The sequence below is a fragment of the Rhinopithecus roxellana genome, chromosome 5 (assembly GCF_007565055.1).
Source record: "Rhinopithecus roxellana isolate Shanxi Qingling chromosome 5, ASM756505v1, whole genome shotgun sequence".
Classification (NCBI taxonomy): domain Eukaryota; kingdom Metazoa; phylum Chordata; class Mammalia; order Primates; family Cercopithecidae; genus Rhinopithecus; species Rhinopithecus roxellana.
The window spans coordinates 69,364,401-69,383,304 of NC_044553.1; the positions used below are offsets into that span (position 1 = coordinate 69,364,401).

The 18,904-nt window shown below is 41.3% G+C and overlaps 1 protein-coding gene across 3 annotated transcripts in view; it reads left to right on the forward strand.

The window, feature by feature from the left end:
- LOC115897719 (chromobox protein homolog 3-like) overlaps positions 1–18,904 on the forward strand; it is a 685,812-nt gene that overhangs the window by 553,271 nt on the left and 113,637 nt on the right. The window contains exon 4 of one of the 3 annotated variants that reach the window (XR_004057500.1): positions 9,773–9,947. The exons of the other annotated variants lie outside the window; for them this stretch is intronic. The gene's annotated coding sequence lies outside the window, so the exon portion shown is untranslated. Of the gene's footprint in view, positions 1–9,772; positions 9,948–18,904 lie in introns of those variants that run through there. 3 annotated transcript variants of the gene reach the window in all.

The following is an 18,904-nucleotide window of genomic DNA, read 5'->3' on the forward strand; positions in this document are numbered from 1 at the left end:
CATGGATATCTATTAGTTCCCCAAATTAGTACTTTTATAATTTCTTATACCTGTCTTTACTGCAATCTCTGAACATAAATTGTGAAGATTTCATGTCATCACTTCTCCAATCAATACTCTTATAATTTCCTATGCCTGTCTTTACTTTAATCTCTTAATCCCATCATCTTCATAAGATGAAGATGTATTTCACCTCAGGACCCTGTGATGATTGCATTATCTGCACAAATTGTTTGTAAAGCATGTGTGTTTGAACAATATGAAATCCAGGCACCTTGGAAAGAATGGGATAACAGTGATTTTCAGGGAACAAGGGAGATAATCTTAAAGTCTGACTGCCTGTGGGGCCAGACAGAACAGAGTCATATTTCTCTTCTTGCAAAAGTGAATAGGAGAAATGTCACTGAATTCTTTCTCTCAGCAAGGAACAGCCCTGGGAAAAAAATGCATTCCCAGGGGGAAGCCTCTATAATGGCCGCTCTGGGAGTGTCTGTCTTATGCCATTGAAGATAACGGATAAAATACGCCCTGGTCTCCTGCAGCGCCCCCAGGCTTGCTAGGATTAGGAAATTCTAGCCTGGCAAATTCTAGTCAGACCAATTCTCTGCTCTTGAACCCTGTTTCCTGTTAAGATGTTTATCAATGATAATGCATGCACGGTGGGACATGAAACCTCATTAGTAATTCTAATTTGGCCCTGGCCTTGTGATCTTGCTCTGCCCCCATTTTTGCCTCGTGATATTTTATTGCCTTTTAAGTATGTGATCTCTGTGACCCACACCCTATTCGTACACTCCCTCCCCTTTGAAAATCGCTAATAAAAACTTGGCTTTGTGGCTCTGGGGCATCACGGAACCTGCCAACATGTGATGTCAACCCCGGAGACCCAGCTGTAAAATTTTTTTCTTTTGTACTCTTTCTCTTTATTTCTCAGACCGGCTGACACTTAGGGAAAACAGAAAAGAATCTATGTTGAAATACTGGGGGCTGGTTCCCCCGATACTCATATAAATTAAAAGATTAATAAAAAATAATTATTTTGATATTTTCTAAGCACGATTTATTTGATTGGTCCTATTCTATGTAAATTTCTATAAATTCATAATACAGCAAATTGATTTCATAGTCTCAGTCTCAAATGATTTCATAGTCTTTCATTCTCAAATTGAAAAACCCTGCTCTAAGCTTTAGTTTTCTCATCTGTAAAATGAAGACAATATAAATAATATCCTTTCCATGGAATTGTTATGAAGATGACTAAAGTGTTCATATAAAAGCGTTTGGCCGCAGTGCAGGGTGGCTCACACCTCTAATCCCAGCACTTTGGAAGGCCAAGGTGGGCATATCACATGAGGCCAGTAGCTCAAGACCAGCCTAATCAACATGTTGAAACCCTGTCTCTACAAAAAATACATCAATGAGCCCAGCATGGTGGTGCACACCTGTAGTCCCAGCTACTCAGGAGGCTGAGGCAGGAGAATCACTTGAACCTGGGAGATGGAGGTTGCCGTGAGCCAAGATGGCACCACTGCATTTCATCCTGGGCAACAGAGTGAGACTCTGTCAAAAACAAACAAAAAAAAAAGGTTTGGCTTGGAACGTAATAAGTGCTCAGTGAATATTAGTGTTGTTATTACTCAAGGAAGGGCGTCAGCACAAAATCAATCTTATACTTCAAGTCCAAAAGGGAAGCTCCCAGCAATCACGCCTTTCATGAACCTGTGCATGAATCAAATGACTTTTCCCACTGGGCATGCATGTCATGCCATCAAGCAAGTCAGAATTTAAGTTTCTGTGCTGGTCAGTGAAGACACAGTGCTTGGCACTGCAGCAACAGCCATCTTGCAAACATGAGGTGCCACACCTGAGGAAGGAAGAACAAAGCAATGGAAAGACCAGTGTTTTGGTATTACTGAGTTGCTGAACCAATCCTGGAACTGGATCTCAGGCTTTCTTTTTATTTAAATCAATAAAATCTCTTGATGTTTAAATGGCATCTTTATGCAAACCAGCTCATTAGCTCCTATAGTGTCTCTTCCCTCAGCAACAGGAAGTGGCTCCACATTTCAATTGCCTTCTGGCCCCTGAGAATCAGCATTCCCTAAACCTCCACTATTAAATTTGGGACTCTGAAACCACAGAAATACCCCATAGTAGGAAATCCCCCTTGGGTGCCTAGACTTTCTATCACTTCTGCAAGCTTTTAAGTAAAAGAGGAATATCTCAGGCTTCCCACTTAGCCACGGAAAGTGGTACCACCTTCAGAGGAAAGATGGGGGATTCGGGAGCCCCACCTCCACTTTCAGGAGGTGTCCCTGATTTCCTCAAATACTGACAGGTAATTTAACCTAAGCAATGGAGAGAAGCTCTGCTTCAAGATGCAGTGCTAGGCTCACCATGACCAGCACTTGATTGATAAGAAAGAAAAAACAACTTCTAAATTCTTCAGTGATACTTGGCTCAGTACTTAGCTTGCTGGCTGGCTGACTTCACAACTACTTCTAGTTAAGGGCTGCAAAGGACTGGAAGGTAAATAAGCAGCAAGGTGTCATAACACCGAGACAGAGTAAAATATTATTTCCACCTTCTCGTGCCCTCAGTGGCCATTTTCCAGCTCTAGGGCCAGTCTGCACATGACGATGAGTAGTATCAGATGGCTGGTCCTGGCATGAAGTGTGAGGGGAATGCCAGTTTAGGACTTGAACCTTCCATCTCCCACTGATTCCAGTCAGAGTAATCCAAACCTGGTCTGTCTTTTCTTTCCTTTATGCTGCAAACTTTCCCCTGCTTTAGTCAAAATACACCAGCTCAGGAATTCTGGCAGCCACAGACTCAATTTTGATCCTCAGCAGTTTCCACATAATTAAGACAGAGAAGTTAAATAAAATATGGCCAGATTAAATAAACAATTCAATACTTTAGGAGAAGAATTCAGGCTGGGTCTAAGACATGCGCCTAGCGCAGGGCTCTGCAGCAGACCTAAGGTAGTATTAAGGTGGTTTTCAATAGGTGCACCTAAGGGTACATTTGATTAAAAAAAAAAAAAAAGAGAGAGAGAGATGGAAGCAAATATTTATCAAGCGCCTATTATCTATCAAGCACTACATATATATTCTCTCATTTACGTCTTACAAAGTACATATATCCTATCAATTATTTCCATTTTAAAAAACAGAAAATGAAAAATTACTTGCCCAAGATCATAAAGCAAGTAAACATCAGTATTAGGATTTAACCCAAGGCCTTTCTTGTGCAGGAGTCACGCTCTTTCAAGCGCACTGTGCTGTGTCCCATGAAGAGCGAGGGGTATCAGGGAAAGCAGAGGAGTGGCAGGAAAGAAGAAGGGGAAGGATTTTAAAACAGGGAAAAGAAAGGAGAGAAATACATAAAAATAAGAAATGGGAACAGGAAGGACTGCAAAGAAGGAGAAGGAAGAACGGCTAGTGAGTACCTTGGCTATTTCATGGAATTTGATGATTCAGAACTGGAAATGGATAGTAAGTCCCTTCAAATACCCTGGGGAAGCCAAAATTGTCATAGAGTTGTTCTTTTCTCTATCCCAAGTACAAATGTCCCAAAGAACTCTAAAAGCTACTTAACGCAAGAGCAAAGAACTCAGACTAGCTTCTTACTGAGTGGTGGCCAAAAAACAAGCTGGATGAGCTTCCAGATGATACTGCCGGGATGATTCTTTTAGCTGACAGTTACCAAAAAGGAAGGCTTTTAGGACATGTCAATAGCAGATCTTACTCCTTCTCTGACCTAGGCCTTCCTTCGAGTCTTTCAACTGTAATGAGCAAATATTAGCATAAGAGACAGGGACCAAATATTTATTTAGTGTCTGTGTTGATTATTAAGCTGTTGCCTGTAAGCTCCACACTCACCCTTCATTCTCGGCTTTGTGTTGCTGGGGCTGGGCCTCTGTTAATCACATTTCGGCTTTGCCAGAGGGATCTCTCTTAGGCTGCCAGTAGTGGGGCACTAGAGGGAGTCTGGAAGAAGGAGTGGGGAAGAAGGGATTTGTTCCTTCTGTTTTTTTGCTGGTCCTGTCAGTATCATCGCTTAGCTCTAGTTTGCAGTTATTTTCCTCACTGCAAGAATCTCAACACACTCCCTCAATGACAGCATCTGTCAACCAGAACCTCCTCCCCAGATGTTGAGTTGCTGTTTTGAGGATCCCTGCTCTGAGTCTCCAGGGCACCTGCCTCCACCAGGCAGCACCCCTCCCTCCTGGTCCAGCTTCCAGCTCTGCAGGTCCCTCCTCCAAGCTTCCAGATCACAGGCACCTCACGTCTCCCTTTCATTCCCTCAGTCCTAGGGGTAGGGATTGCTTCCTGCAGTTGCTAACTCCGTGACCCCTCAGTGGCCCTCCTCTGCACTTTCAGTGCTTCAATTCCTTATATTAAGTATTCTTTATTAGGAAAACTGGTGGGTATCTGTTTTCTGGACTGGCCTTCACCTGATTTGTTCTCACTTCTGCTTACGTCCAGGACAATATTGAGCAATATTCTGAGGCTGTACTGTGTCAAAAGGAAACTTCAGACAAATTAAGTTTAACAGAGTCTAACTGAGCAAGAAAAAAAAATCATAAATTGGGCAGCCTCCAGATTTATGGCAGATTCAGAGAGTTCAGGGATGCCTTATGGTCAAAACAAATTTACAGACAACATAAGGGAAATGATGTGCAGAAATCAGAAGTGAGGTACACAAACAGCTGGATTGGTTACAGCTCAACATTTGTCTTATTTGAACACAATTTGAACACTCACTCAGCAGTGTATCAGTGGTTGAATTATGGCTGCTGCGATTGGCCAAGGCTGAGCTATTGTTACAGGTGCATACTCTTAAGTTAGGTTTTGAATCTTGTCTGGGACTTTAAAGTTAGGTTGCAGTTTGTCCACATGGACTCAAATATAGAAGTATGGCATCCTTCTCAGGCCATATTTAGTTCAGTTTAACTAGTGCATATGGCTTCTGACAAAGGAGTGACCTCTTTAAGACTCCAAAGACGCTGTCACTTACATGATATTCAGGACGGACACAGTGGATATGTGAGCAGCCTGCAGCCAAGCTTTGAGATCATATTCTGGGATTTTTTTAAAAATAAATGAGGAGTGTTCTGGCTCCTTTTATTACTTTCTTCATAGCAAAAATTGGGGGTCCAGGTTGTCGTTAAATTGAAACTCACTTCACCTGAAACGGATTTGATGGTGAGTGTAAAACTGTTACTTCATTCAAGACATGGAAGTAGGGTTCATTAGTGCTGCTCGCAAAACAGTGCCAGTTTTTCTTCTTCCAGTTATATGATTGGTCAACCCTTCCCTGACTCCCTTGAAGTCAGGGTTGCCATATGGCTTACTTTGGTCAATAAAATATGATTGAGAGCAATAATATGGTACATCCATACAGTGGAATATTATCCAGTGATTTAAAAAAGAAAAGAAAGAAAGAAAGCCACAAAAACACATGGAAGAGGGCCAATTGCAGTGGCTCATGCATGGAGTAATCCCAGCATTTTGTGAGACTGAGGTGGGCGGATCACTTGAGCTCAGGAGTTCAAGACCAGCCTGAGCAACATGGCAAAACCCCATCTCTAAAAAAAAATACAAAAAAATTTAGCTGAGTGTGACTGTGTATGCCTGCAGTCCCAGCTACTGGGGAGGCTAAGGTGGAAGGATCACTTGAGCTCAGGAGGTCAAGGCTGCACAAGGCTGCAATGAGCAGAGATTACGCTTGGGCAACCGAGAGACCCTGTCTCAAAAGATGTTAATGAGAGGGAACTCTGGGCGAGGGAGTGGTGGGGCAGAGGAGGAGTGTGGGGGAAAGGGAAGAAGTGCATACCTAGAAACTCTACTTTCTGCATAATTTTTCTGTACATCTAAAATTGCTCTTAAAAGTAAAGTCTATTTAAAAATAATAAGAGAAATATGAATATCACTTGTGTCACTTTTGTGTCAAAGCATTAATAGCCTGCACATGATTTGCCCTGCCACTCCCTTCCTCTTAGTCTGCAGTCCAATGCTCTACCTCTGAGCCATACCCACCCCGTGCCACTCCCTTCCTAAAGATAAGCCTCCCTCATTGGATTAGAGTTCTCCAGAGACACAGACACAATAAGATATAGATAAAGATGGAGAGATAGAAATAGGAATTGGCTCACAGGATTATGGAGGCTGAGAAGTCCTGCAAATAGGCCATCTGCAAGCTAGAGAACCAGGGAAGCCAGTAATATGAGTCAGTCTAAGCCTTAGGCTTCAACACCAGAGATGTCAACAGTGTAACTTTCACCACAGGGCTGAAGGTCACAAGGCAGAATGCCTGAGAAACTGGGGGGTCACTAGTCCAAGTCCCAGATTCGGAAGGTTGGATAGAGAATCTGGGGTTCTGATGTCCAAGGGCAGGAGAATAAGGGTGTCCCAGCTCCAGAAGGGAATGAGCAAATTCACCTTTCCTCTGGCTTTTTGTTCTAGTAGGACCTTAGTCAATTGGATGATGCCTGTCCACATTGGGTGAGGGCACATCTTTATCACTCGGTCCACTGATTCAAATGCCAGTTTCTTTTGGAAACACCCTTGTAGACATGCCCAAAAGTAATGCTTTACCAGTTATCTGGGTACCAGCTAATCCAGTCAAGTTGACACCTAAAATTAATTATCACCACAACTTATCCTGGTTCTCTTAGTGAGAATAATCAAGAACATATCCCCATCTCCTCATTCCCAGTGAGCCAGTCTTCAATGTTCATGCACCCTGGATGGAAAAAAGAAAAACAAAAAAACTGTTGCTATTGTTGTTTTAAACTACTCAGATTCAGAGGTTATTTGTTATTGCAGGACAACCTAGCTTATTCTGTCTAATAGAGAGAGAAAGTCCTCCTTTAATCTCCAACAGAAATATTAAACAGCAATCAATCACACAATATTGGTTAAAAAAAGATAATAATCATTGTTATTATTTTCATTATTTCTGGAAATCAATTTAAAACTACTGAAAAAACTTACTTTTAAAATTCTCAACATCACTTATCATCCAGGAAATGCAAATCAAAACCACAATGAGAGGTCATCTCACCTCAGTTAAAGTGGCTATTATCAAAAAGATAGAAGATAGCAGTTTCTGACGAGAATGCAGACAAAGGGAAGCTCTCCTACACCGTTCGTGGTAATGTAGATTAGTACGGAAGTCCATCAGAAGACTAAAAATAGAACTACCATATGATCCAGCAATCCCACTGCTATGTATGTAACCAAAAGAAATCGGCATATAAAGGAGATACCTGCACTTCTTTGTTTATTGCAGCACTATTCACAATAGCCAAATTATAGAATCAACATATGTGCCCATCAACAGATGAATGGACAAAAAAAAATGCAGTATATATTCACAATGGAATATTCATTCATAAAAAAATTAAAATTCCGTCATTTGAAGCAACATTGATATAACTGGAGGATATGATGTTAAGTGAAATAAGCCAGGCACAGAAAGACAAACACCACATGTTCTCACTCATGTGTGGGAGCTAAAAAGGCTAAACTTACAGAGGTGTGGAGTAGAATGGTGATTACCAGAGGTTGGGAAGGGTTGAAGGGAGGGAGGAAGAGAAGTTGGTTAATGGGTACAAAAATACAATTAGATAGATGGAATAAGGTGTAGTGTTCACAGTAGGGCAAACATAATTAATAAGAATTTATAGTGTATTTCAAAATAGCTGCAAGAAAAGCATTATAATATTCCCAACACAAAGAAATGATAACTATTTCAGGTGGTGGATATCCCAACTACCCTAATTTTATAATTATACATTATATGTATCAAAAGATCATATGTACACCATACATATGTACAACTATTATGTATCAATAAAGACTGAAAAAACATTATATATGATAATTACATAATATAGACATAATGAATATGAATCAACTTAGTATATATGAGGTTTATATATGAGGAAGAAGTGCTTGACAAATTTCTGTACTGTTAATCATTAAAAACCTAGTCTCCAGAATTAAATTTTTTTTCACTTAATCAAGTCTTGTTTCATGAGAGAGACAGATATAAGGAAAGGGTATAGCTACTTAAACAAGGGAGGCAGCATCCAAATAACAGCCTGCATGTTGTTTATTCCCACAGAGTAACTGCTGGCCAAAATAATTATCTCACGATGTTCATTTAGTGTTGACAGAAATGGTGAGAATATTCAATACTATCAACTTTCAGCCGCTGAATGTGCTTATTTTGAGAGCACTCTTCAAAGAAATGGATTTTAGCTATAAACACTGCCTTTCCCCCCACTTAAATCATCTGCTGTTGAAGAAGAAAAGACCCATACACATTAGCAAAATGAGAAATGAGATAAAACTATTGTTTCATGACTCTAATGCCAACCAAGAATAAGAGTATGATTTAAGGGACCTAAGTAAATGGCATATCCCAGTAATATAATCAGTATTGTGAGCCACCTAACTCTCTCATTCAAAGCCAAAGTGTGGAGATTCTTTTTCTTTTTTTTTTTTTTTTTGCTCATTATTATTTATTTATTTTATTATACTTTAAGTTCTAGGGTACATGTGCACAACGTGCAGGTTTGTTACGTATGTATACATGTGCCGTGTTGGTGTGCTGTACCCCTTAACTCGTCATTTACATTAGGTGTATCTCCCAGTGCCATCCCTCCCTCTCCCCCCTCCCCACAATAGGCCTCAGTGTGTGATGTTCCCCTTCCTGTGTCCAAGTGATCTAAATGTTCAATTTCCACCTATGAGTGAGAACATGCGGTGTTTGGTTTTCTGTTCTGGCGATAGTTTACTGAGAATGATGGGTTCCAGCTGCATCCATGTCCCTACAAAGGACACGAACTCATCCTTTTATATGGCTGCATAGTATTCCATGGTGTATATGTGCCACATTTTCTTAATCCAGTCTGTCACTGATGGACATGTGGGTTGATTCCAAGTCTTTGCTATTGTGAATAGTGCCGCAATAAACATACGTGTGCATGTGTCTTTATAGCAGCATGATTTATAATCCTTTGGGTATATACCCAGTAATGGGATGGCTGGGTCATATGGTATTTCTAGTTCTGTATCCTTGAGGAATCGCCATACTGTTTTCCACAATGGTTGAACTAGTTTACCATCCCACCAACAGTGTAAAAGTGTTCCTATTTCTCCACATCCTCTCCAGCACCTGTTGTTTCCTGACTTTTGAATGATTGCCATTCTAACTGGTGTGAGATGGTATCTCATTGTGGTTTTGATTTGCATTTCTCTGATGGCCAGTGATGATGAGCATTTTTTCATGTGTCTGTTGGCTGCATAAATGTCTTCTTTTGAGAAATATCTGTTCATATCCTTTGCCCAGTTTTTGATGGGTTTGTTTGGTTTTTTTTCTTGTAAATTTGTTTGAGTTCTTTGTAGGTTCCGGATATTAGCCCTTTGTCAGATGAGTAGACTGCAAAAATTTTCTCCCATTCTGTAGGTTGCCTGTTCACTCTGATGGTAGTTTCTTTTGCTGTGCAGAAGCTCTTTAGTTTAATTAGATCCCATTTGTCAATTTTGGCTTTTGTTGACGTTGCTTTTGGTGTTAAGATCGAAGATAAGTGGTCAGGATTTCTTAAGAGGGCTGACCGTGCGGACAAGGGCTTGGTTGTTCAGACTTCGACCCTTCCCCAGAGCCTGAAGATTTTCTTTAGAAAACAAAGTCAATGCCACAACTGGACCTTTCAACCCCACACCCAAATGCTGCAACAGATGATATCATTTTGCAGGGTAAACACAAGCAGTGTATTCTGAGGCCACTGGCCCAACTTCCCAGGTTGAATCGTCCTGCCTTCCAACCTTGAAGGGCAATATCCTTACCAATATGTGATCTAAAGGAGCTCTAAACCCTCCAGCGAGACATTGGCCCGTTGGACCCACAGAGAACAGCAGGAAGACCGAAGACTCAAGATTTATCTATCCTTGAGGTGAGCAAAACTCCTTGGCAAAAGATTATAAAATAAAACAGTTGTTTTTCTGATAAAATTTAATTTTTTTTCAGTATTTTACTATGGTTATATTTTTAATTCACTTATCATTGGTAGTTTATTCATGAGCTAAATGTCTATTAAGTGATTCAGTGATGCTGATTACAATAGGCGTCCCTTATCCGAAGGGAAAGCATCCCAAGACCACCAGCGAATGCCTGAAACTGGATGCTGCTGAACCCTGAGACGGTACTAAGTGACCAACAGGCAAATAGCATGTATAGCATGGATATGCTAGACAAAGGGAGGATTCGCATCCCGGACTGGTCAGCAAGAGGTTTCATCATCCCACTCAAAACGGCTTGCAATTTAATACTAATAAATTGATTATTTCTGGAACTTTTCATTTAATATTTCCCAACTGCAGCTAACCATGGGTACTGAAAACCACAGGAAGCAAAACCGTGAATAAGGGAGGACTACTTGTATTGGGAAGGCGCTGAGGTAGCTCAGCACTGGTGGCTGCCGGGGAAACAAGAATGTGACATGTAATACTCTTCAATCAAATAGGAATGTCTGGTTGCCATGGTGCCACCACAGGGAGGATTGTCTCCCATCTGGGGACCTGGGTTTGCAAATGTTCAGTAGGAGTAAGACTTCCTGTTATTCCTTATAACGGATAAACTTGGACTGGGTCTTCAGAGTGGATACTTCTCTCTCACCCGAGCAAACACAGATGAGCTCTTTGTTGCCGTGTGAGCCCCGAAAGCCTTCCTAATAACAAACTGAAGTCAGCTAAGTTCAGGTGGCTAAAATGGTGCATTTGTTATAAACGCCGTGGCCACAAAATGCAAACTCTTTGAGCCACCCAGCCCAGCTATTTCCTTCAGAATCTAACACTGAGCCAAGCGGCTTTTATTTTGTCTTCTCAAACTAGGTAAACGTTCCCTTGTAGCAGACTCCTGGATAACCTGCAGGGAGCTGGGTGCACCCCCACTTTTGGGGGTGCTTTTCAGACCAGACCAGATTTAAAACCAATTACCAGGTGTTATGTAACTGAGGGCACCAGCAAGAGCCTGGCATGAGTGGGGAGGGAGGCATTGAGGAAAAGAGTCACAAACAGCAAAAGAGGAGAAAACCATAGAGGGGGAATAAACAGGAGCCGCAGCTGGTGCCAAATAGAAGGAAGGATTGTTTTCCAACAGGATTTACAGGCATGAAAAGAAAAAGGAGACAGAGTTTCTTCAATCCTGTACTCGATCAGCAAGCATTGCTTAGAGCATGTCATAGATGTAAGATAATTAAATAAATATCCCTGCCTTTAGTGTTTCACAGTCTGGTGGCAGATGGAGGTGTGGAAGTAGTGAGAAGGTCCCATTTTTCTGAAACCCGTTGCTTTTTCGAGACTAGTGATTACTCTCTAGTGTAGATGCTGTAGGGATGTGAAAAACATCACACTGATTTGCGCCTGGAGGCATCAGGAAGGCTGTAGGTAAGGTAAGGCTTCAAGGATGAATTGACATGTGCCAGACAGAAAGGGGACCAGATTTGGAAAGTCACAGGGGTCTGTGGGAATCTGTGCAGCATGTATACCATAGGATCCCATTGGAGAGGGGTAGGAGAGAGCCTGAGAAATAAGCAGGGACTCGAGCACACCAGACTGCAAACACCATGCCAGGGACAAACCAGTGAACTGAGGAGCGACGTGAGATCTGGGATGCAGAACACTCCTTCTGACTAGCCCTGTGGACAGGAGCCCTTTAGGGAGCCACTTAACGGGTCCAGACCAAAAAATAAACAAAATGTTTAAATGATGAGGGCCTGAATCAAGTTAGTGATTATAGGATTGGACATAAGGAGACAGGTCAGGCGATATTAACAAGTTTAAGTTGATCACACCTTACTGGCTGATTGAATATGGGAGTGAGGGAAAAGGGGGAGTCCTGTGTGGTTCATTTCAGCCTTGAACGGTGAGTGGGGGTGCCATTAATGGGATGGAGAACACAGGGGAAGTGTGTTTTGGAAGACTGAGCATGAGCTGAGCGTATCAGGGTTGAGGTGCTGCTGGCACCTTTTGGAACAGAGATTTCAAGGTCTGGACTAGGGATTTAGATCTGAAAGACATTTGAATCTAAGACCCTGCAAGCAGATGTAATAGAGCAGAGTGGCCAGGAAGCCACTGCATGGTAGAAAGCATGCAGAACTTCAGATATTTGAATACTAGTGGACAATGCTTTTCTCAGTCATTGAAAGAAACTCAATCAGTGTCTCAGAGACAGTTTAGACAAAATGGCCAAGGGATTAGACCAAGAATTCTGCACTGAGTTTTTGGATTCTATCTCTCTGGCTCTGAGCATAAGGAACAGGTCAATGGTCAGTATGCATCTTGAAATCACATATACCCCAAATTAGATCATCAGGTACATTTTTGAAACAATAGTGCCGTTCACTTAGCCCCCTTGCTGTTGCAGGAATGCCTCTGGGCCAGAGTCCCTTTGCCATGTGGCTTCTCTCTTGTGGTCATTTGCTGTGGCAGGCATCTCATGGCTCCGGAAGCCTCTACCTTCTCTGTCTTCCAAATCCCCTATGTAAGAGAACTGATTCCTTTTCAGGCAGGACCATATGAACCTGAATCCAGAGAAATGGCTCATCAGTCTCCAATCCTCTGATTTTCTAAACCAGGACATTATATTGAAACCAGAAAAAGCAATAGCTCTTTTCACAGAGTGGACTTTCTGGTGGAAATGGGAGGATCCAAAAGAAGGCTGGCTTCTTCATTTTGATACCCTGCCCTGACTGCAGAACATAATTTCCCTAAAAGACTGAACCTTAACCTCAAAGCCTGATCAACCAACATGCAGGAGAAGTCTTGACCAAGGCTCTGAGTATGCTGTGGTTCCAATGGTGAGGGTGTGATATGCACTGTCTGTTCCTGGAGTCACAGTGCTCATCTCACAGTAAAGACCTCTTGGAAGAATGTCTTTAGAGGCACATCTCCAACTGGGAGTCCTTGTTCCCTGATTTTTTTTAAGTTTGTGTTATATGAACAAATGACTCTGCTTTCCCAGCAGGAGTAGCTCTCGGACGCCCACTGTGAACCTACTTTCTGGAAGAAGCCGATTCAAACAGACCACAGTGTGTGCCCAGCATATGTGGCTGCTGGCTGTGTATGAGAAAGTATTCCTGATCCGTCAGAATAATGATTTCAGCGTGTTCTCAGCAGGTCCTCAGTGTGATCCCATGAGGATACCCTCAACCCCTTGCATGATATGTTGTACTTGGAGTCCTTCCCCGTTTCAATTTCAGCATCAGTGGGAGGGAAACAGCAAAACAGCATTCCTTCATGTAGATAACCAGTAGGCAGCAGGCTACTCCTGGTTCGTAACATAACTCCACCAGTATATTCTGGCAGCCGGGCTTGCTTAAGGGAGAGCTCAGACATTCCCTACTCAAAAACAAAACTGCTAAACGTGACTCCAGGAGCCTCCGAGCTCTCTGCAAGAATAAAACCCTTGAAGAAAAACTGTGATAAGAAGTCTGTCTTTGGAGTCAGCCTGAGCACAATCTTGCATCTCCAGTTACCACCGGGGCAGCTTTATTCATTTATTTATTCATTTAAGAAATACCTGTAGGATACATACTACATGGCAGGCATGCCTCTCAGATGTTAGCTCATCTTGCTGAGCCTCCAGTATCTTCATCTAAACAGTGAGGATAACAATACATACCTCCCAGGGCCACGTGAGGAAAAAGTGAGCTAATGTGTATAAGCTCATAGCACAGGGCTCGTACAGAGGACATGCTCAGTTAGTGTTGGCTATGGGAAGTATTATTCCCTTTACCCCAGCCTATGCCATCCTTGCCACCCCGTCAGGAGCTCCTGATGACACCAGCACCTCTTGCCCAGCCCTCATCTGCTGCAGGGTTCGCCTTTAACTTTTTATTCCTCTTGGCTTTAATATTCATTGACTTGGAGTTACCCACACCAGGGGCAGCATAAATAATGCCAGAAGTCACAGTCTCTGCTCTGGCTTCACACCTCCTCTTGGTATCAGCTGTTCATCATGCTTTTCCTACTGGGTCTTTCTAGGGCCAGCACCAACACCCTGTCTTAATCTGATATACATATACACACATACACACACACACACACACACACACACACACACACACACACGACACTATAAACACTATGCAAAACTATTTATATTACTATGTATCTAATAAATGAAACTAAAATATATAATCTGATATTATAGTCTGGTGAATCTATACATATTTATGTATAATTATATATTGCATACATATCAGATCATACAGTACAAAATATATGCCACGTACTATATATGCAAATACAGACATAAAATATATTTATATTTTTTCCTTACCCAAAGCTGAATAGATTTCTCAGGGATGGGAAGAAGAAAGTGATAGATTTTTTGTGTGTGATAGAAAAACTGATAGATTATTTTTAAGAGAGCAAAATATATACAAAATTTTAAAAACTGGAACTAAACAACGCATTTCAAATACAAAAATGTAAAAATACGTCACAAAACAAAGTTAAAAATAAGCCTATAAAAAGCATTAACCATATGTCATTTTAATATTGACTGATAAAGAATTAACCATAATCATTTTGGCTGGGCGTGGTGGTACATGCCTGTAATCCCAGCAGAAAGTGATAGCTTTGACACAGCTGTATTAATAGAAAGAGTTTAGCAGACTTCAGCTCCACCCAGGAAATCTTTTCCAAATAGCTTCCAGTTCATTTGGGGTTATATTATACTGTGGAAACAAGAATAGCTGAGGGTATCGAAAACAGCTACTACATTTCCTGATCTACTTCAAATTGTCCCACCTACTGGTCGTGGTACTGAAGTGTATCTGGGTAAGAAGGTAGCAATGATGCCTGTGAACCAAAGGGTGCTTTGTCACACTAGTCAAGACCAGCCTTCTTCCAAATTTCACCTATCTCCAGAATGCGGCTACTTGACTTCTACATCAGAGCACAGGTCTCCCCAAATCCCTGGATGAAATCTTGACCCTAATGAGAAGACTTCAGAGCTCTGGTTCAGAGGTTCTGATGTGAATATCAAATCACATTTACTGTCAACTTTATTCTTTCTCTTCACTAGGCAAATATTGATTGCAATTTTGCTATGCACCAGGCAATGTTCTTAGCACGGGATTTTGTACCATAGTTATAGTTACCTGATCCAAGTACCTGGGACTTATTTCACCAAGACTGAATTCTGCCTTAATATTCTGGCCAAACTCCAGCTCCTTCAAGACTTCTCAATCTTCCCTTTTCATGGTGATCCACAGTCCCTGGCTGGGATTCAAGTTGCATCTTTCAGCCCTCTACCACCATCACCAGCTGCACTACAGTGTCCAACATTTTCCTGTGTGCCCACGGTCCCCATTCCAAGCTTCCTCCCATGTGCAGGGACACAGGTTATCCTTTGCTGGACGGTTCCACATTTAATTACCTAGACAGAGAGCTTGCATATAGAAAGTGTTCAATAAATGTTATTTGTTTCATCTAAACTTCCCACAAGTAAACTCCACAAAGACAGGAACTTGCCTTACTTGTTCACTGATGTAGCCCTATCACCTAGATCTATGGTTAGCCCATAGTAGCCAATGAAAAAGAATTCCTTTTGAATGAAGGAATCACTAAAGATTTGTTCTAGCCTTTATTTCAAGAAGATGTGGGAATGTAATCCTTTGCTGTCCGGCAAAAATGCTAAACTAGAACCAGGAAATACACACTTGGAGTACCACTTTTTATTTAAGGGACTCTTGGGAGACACCACCTTATGTATCCCCAAAAGCTAGATGTTCATCCTATTCCAAATAAACTACAAGGATGAATACTGCACCATCTTACTCAAAGCCAAACCAGCCCTGGAAATACGTTTTCTGGCCTAGTTAACCAGAAGAAGGAAGGGTGTGCATAGTAATGTGGAATGTTTCAAGCAGAGAATTACTCTTCTATGCCTTTTCTCAATGCCAATGTGTACCAAAATGACAGACAGTTATTTCCTTTGCCCAGAAACTACAGTTCTGAAATATATCACATAACAGAGCATTCCTCCCCATCTCCTCTCTCCCTACCAACTGTCTGAAGTTCTTTGACAACGAGATCTTAGTTGGAACCTCACAACGGAAGAGCGCTTGTTCATTGATATACCACTTTGGTTACTTTGAAGACATTTGAATAGAAATTTTGATGTGCCAGATATTTCTCTGCAGAACTAAGAGAAAGTTGAGAAGAGTTTCCATATGAGAGGGAATAATGGAGTAGACTGGTTTTTACAGATAAGCCTAATCCTTCTTCATCCACATGTAGTTCCCAGTTCACTATCTTCCCAAGCTCATCAACCTACATTCTACCAATAAATGCATTCACTGAGAAGCTTCACGATTCGTCTGCCGTGGGTATGAGTTGGTCACAGATATATGGGATTATGTATGATGTAAAGACAATGCTGAATTATCATGATATTCATATAGCAGATACGTTCACAGGTATTAGTGAGAAAATAAAAAATAGAAGATAGTTTATTATGTTCCAGAGAGGGTGCTAGATAATTTATATCTAATAGTCTTATCTCGCTCTCATATTAATCATATAAAACTAGTATTCCTATTTTAGAAATTAAAAATTGAAAAGGGCTCAGAAAAAAAAAAAAAAAGAAGTCCCTGTTTAATAACCCACAGGATTTGAGCTCTAGGATCTTTGCTTTGAATAAAGGAAATCTGCGATACTAGTAGATGAATTTTTACTTCCACTGTATTACTCTAGCTCTTTACCCATAAAGGCATGATAGCAAGAGTCAATTCTGCTTTAATTTTTTGTTTGTATGTCCATCCCATAACCAGGTTTATCCCCTTTCCTGCTTGTTCTTCATGGCACTGAGTCAGTTGGGGTTCAACCGGAGAACCAGAACCTATAAAGGATGACATGGAGAAGTTTGCTACAAGGAATTGGCTTAGGCAATTGTGGCAGCTGCGTAAATAAGTCCAAAATCCATAGGTCAGGCCAACCATAAGGGCAGACCAGAACTCTTGGGCATGGGCTGAAGCTGTTGTCTTACACATGAAATTCTCCTCTAAGAGGTCCCTCGGCCCTGCTTTTAAGGCCTTTTAAGCTGATTGAATCAGACTCAGATTCTCCAGGATACTCTCTCTTAAAATCAAGTAATCATGGACTTAAATTACATCTATAAAATACCTTCACAGCAACATCTAGATTTGTGTTTGATTGGATAATTAAGGGCTATAATCTGTTCAAACTGACACATCAAAAAGACACAACCTGATGTATTTTACTCATTTACATTAATTATCATTTCTCTTCCCACACTAGAATGTAAGCTCTATGAGAACATCAACTTTTTGGGTTTTGTTTACCGCTGTATTCCTGAGCAGCTAGAACACCGTCTGGCACATGGTAAACAGTCAATAACTGTGAAAGGAATAAAGAATTGAATGAATGAACAGCTTTCTTGCCAGGAAGAGCCTCCCATCTCCATATTGGTCTAACACCCAGCACAGTCCCCAGAACAGAACAGGTAGTCATAATTGTTTTCAATTAATTAAAACCAGCTGGTGACGTACATTCTTTCTATAGAGTTCTACATCTCAGGAATGGCTGGTATGGTGGAGACGATGGGCATAGAGGGCCAGTTTTACTCACCTGATATTACCAAGGTGAAGAGGAAAGGCCATGGGCACCATCACATCCCTGCTGGGGATTGTGGGGACTGGGGATAGGAAGAGATGCAAACACCATTGGCAGTTGTTTGGAGTGATTTCAGGAATAGTTCAATATAGCATTGGCTGAAAGGAAGTGGGAAAGATCAGAGTACGTGCTGCTTCTGCTTCTGTTTCTGGGTGACTGCACAACAGGAAAGTCACTGTCTTGGACAATCAACCCAGATGATCCAGAATCAACAGGCAAAATGTTCATGAGCCCCTGAGGTCAAGCAAGCTTCATTTTCTATGACCCCTGAAGGAAATGGGCATCTCCTATAATTGGGTTCTTTCTTTTGGAGGCCGAGGGCTGAGACTCCCTTTCCTAATCATGGTGGGGTATTTTTATTTACAGCTGGGATGATAATTACATGTGCCATTCTTTTAATATGGAACACGGTTCCTCCTTTTTACCCTTAAAGAAGTAGAAGTTTTCCTACCAAATCTGTTATTACCAAGTGGTATTTTCTTCTTCCCAATACATGCTTCTTCCCAAGGCTTACCAGTCTGCCAACTCAGCAGATGTATGGAAATGTGGGTGTGTGTGTGCACCCATTCACACACATACTTATAGGCAATTACAGAAAAGTCACAAGAATAGAGATGAAAACAATAACAATCAAGGGATAAAATGCTTATTCAATACATAATGTTTGCTCTAGACTATAAGGAAATTACACTCTGAAAACTGAAACATATGTAGACATGAGGCCATAAATGTGGGGCTAAAAGGGAAAATCAGGTGTAAGATGGGGTCAGTGAACTAAAGAATCAGTGAACAGAAATATATGACCATTGAGTCAGCCTATAAATTTCCCTCCTCATAAAACTCTATGAAGGAACTAAGAACCAGAGCCAGAACTCCAGGAGGAGATATGGTTAGCACCTAACACAGTAGCCACCAAATAAAAGCATGCTGCTGAAGACAAAGTCCCAGAAACACTTGTTAAAACAGATAGAGATAGCCTTCCAAAGGATAGCACTTTCAGATTGAATGGTTTCAGAATGCAGACCAGATAATGTTTTTCAAGAAATGTAGGTTTCTCAGCTTAGTATCTGAGCTCCCACTATCCATAATTCCATAATTCTTTCTCAGACTTCTCTATTGGTGCAAAAGTAATTTTGCCATTAAAAGTAACGTCAAAAACCACAATTACTTTTATACCAACCTTG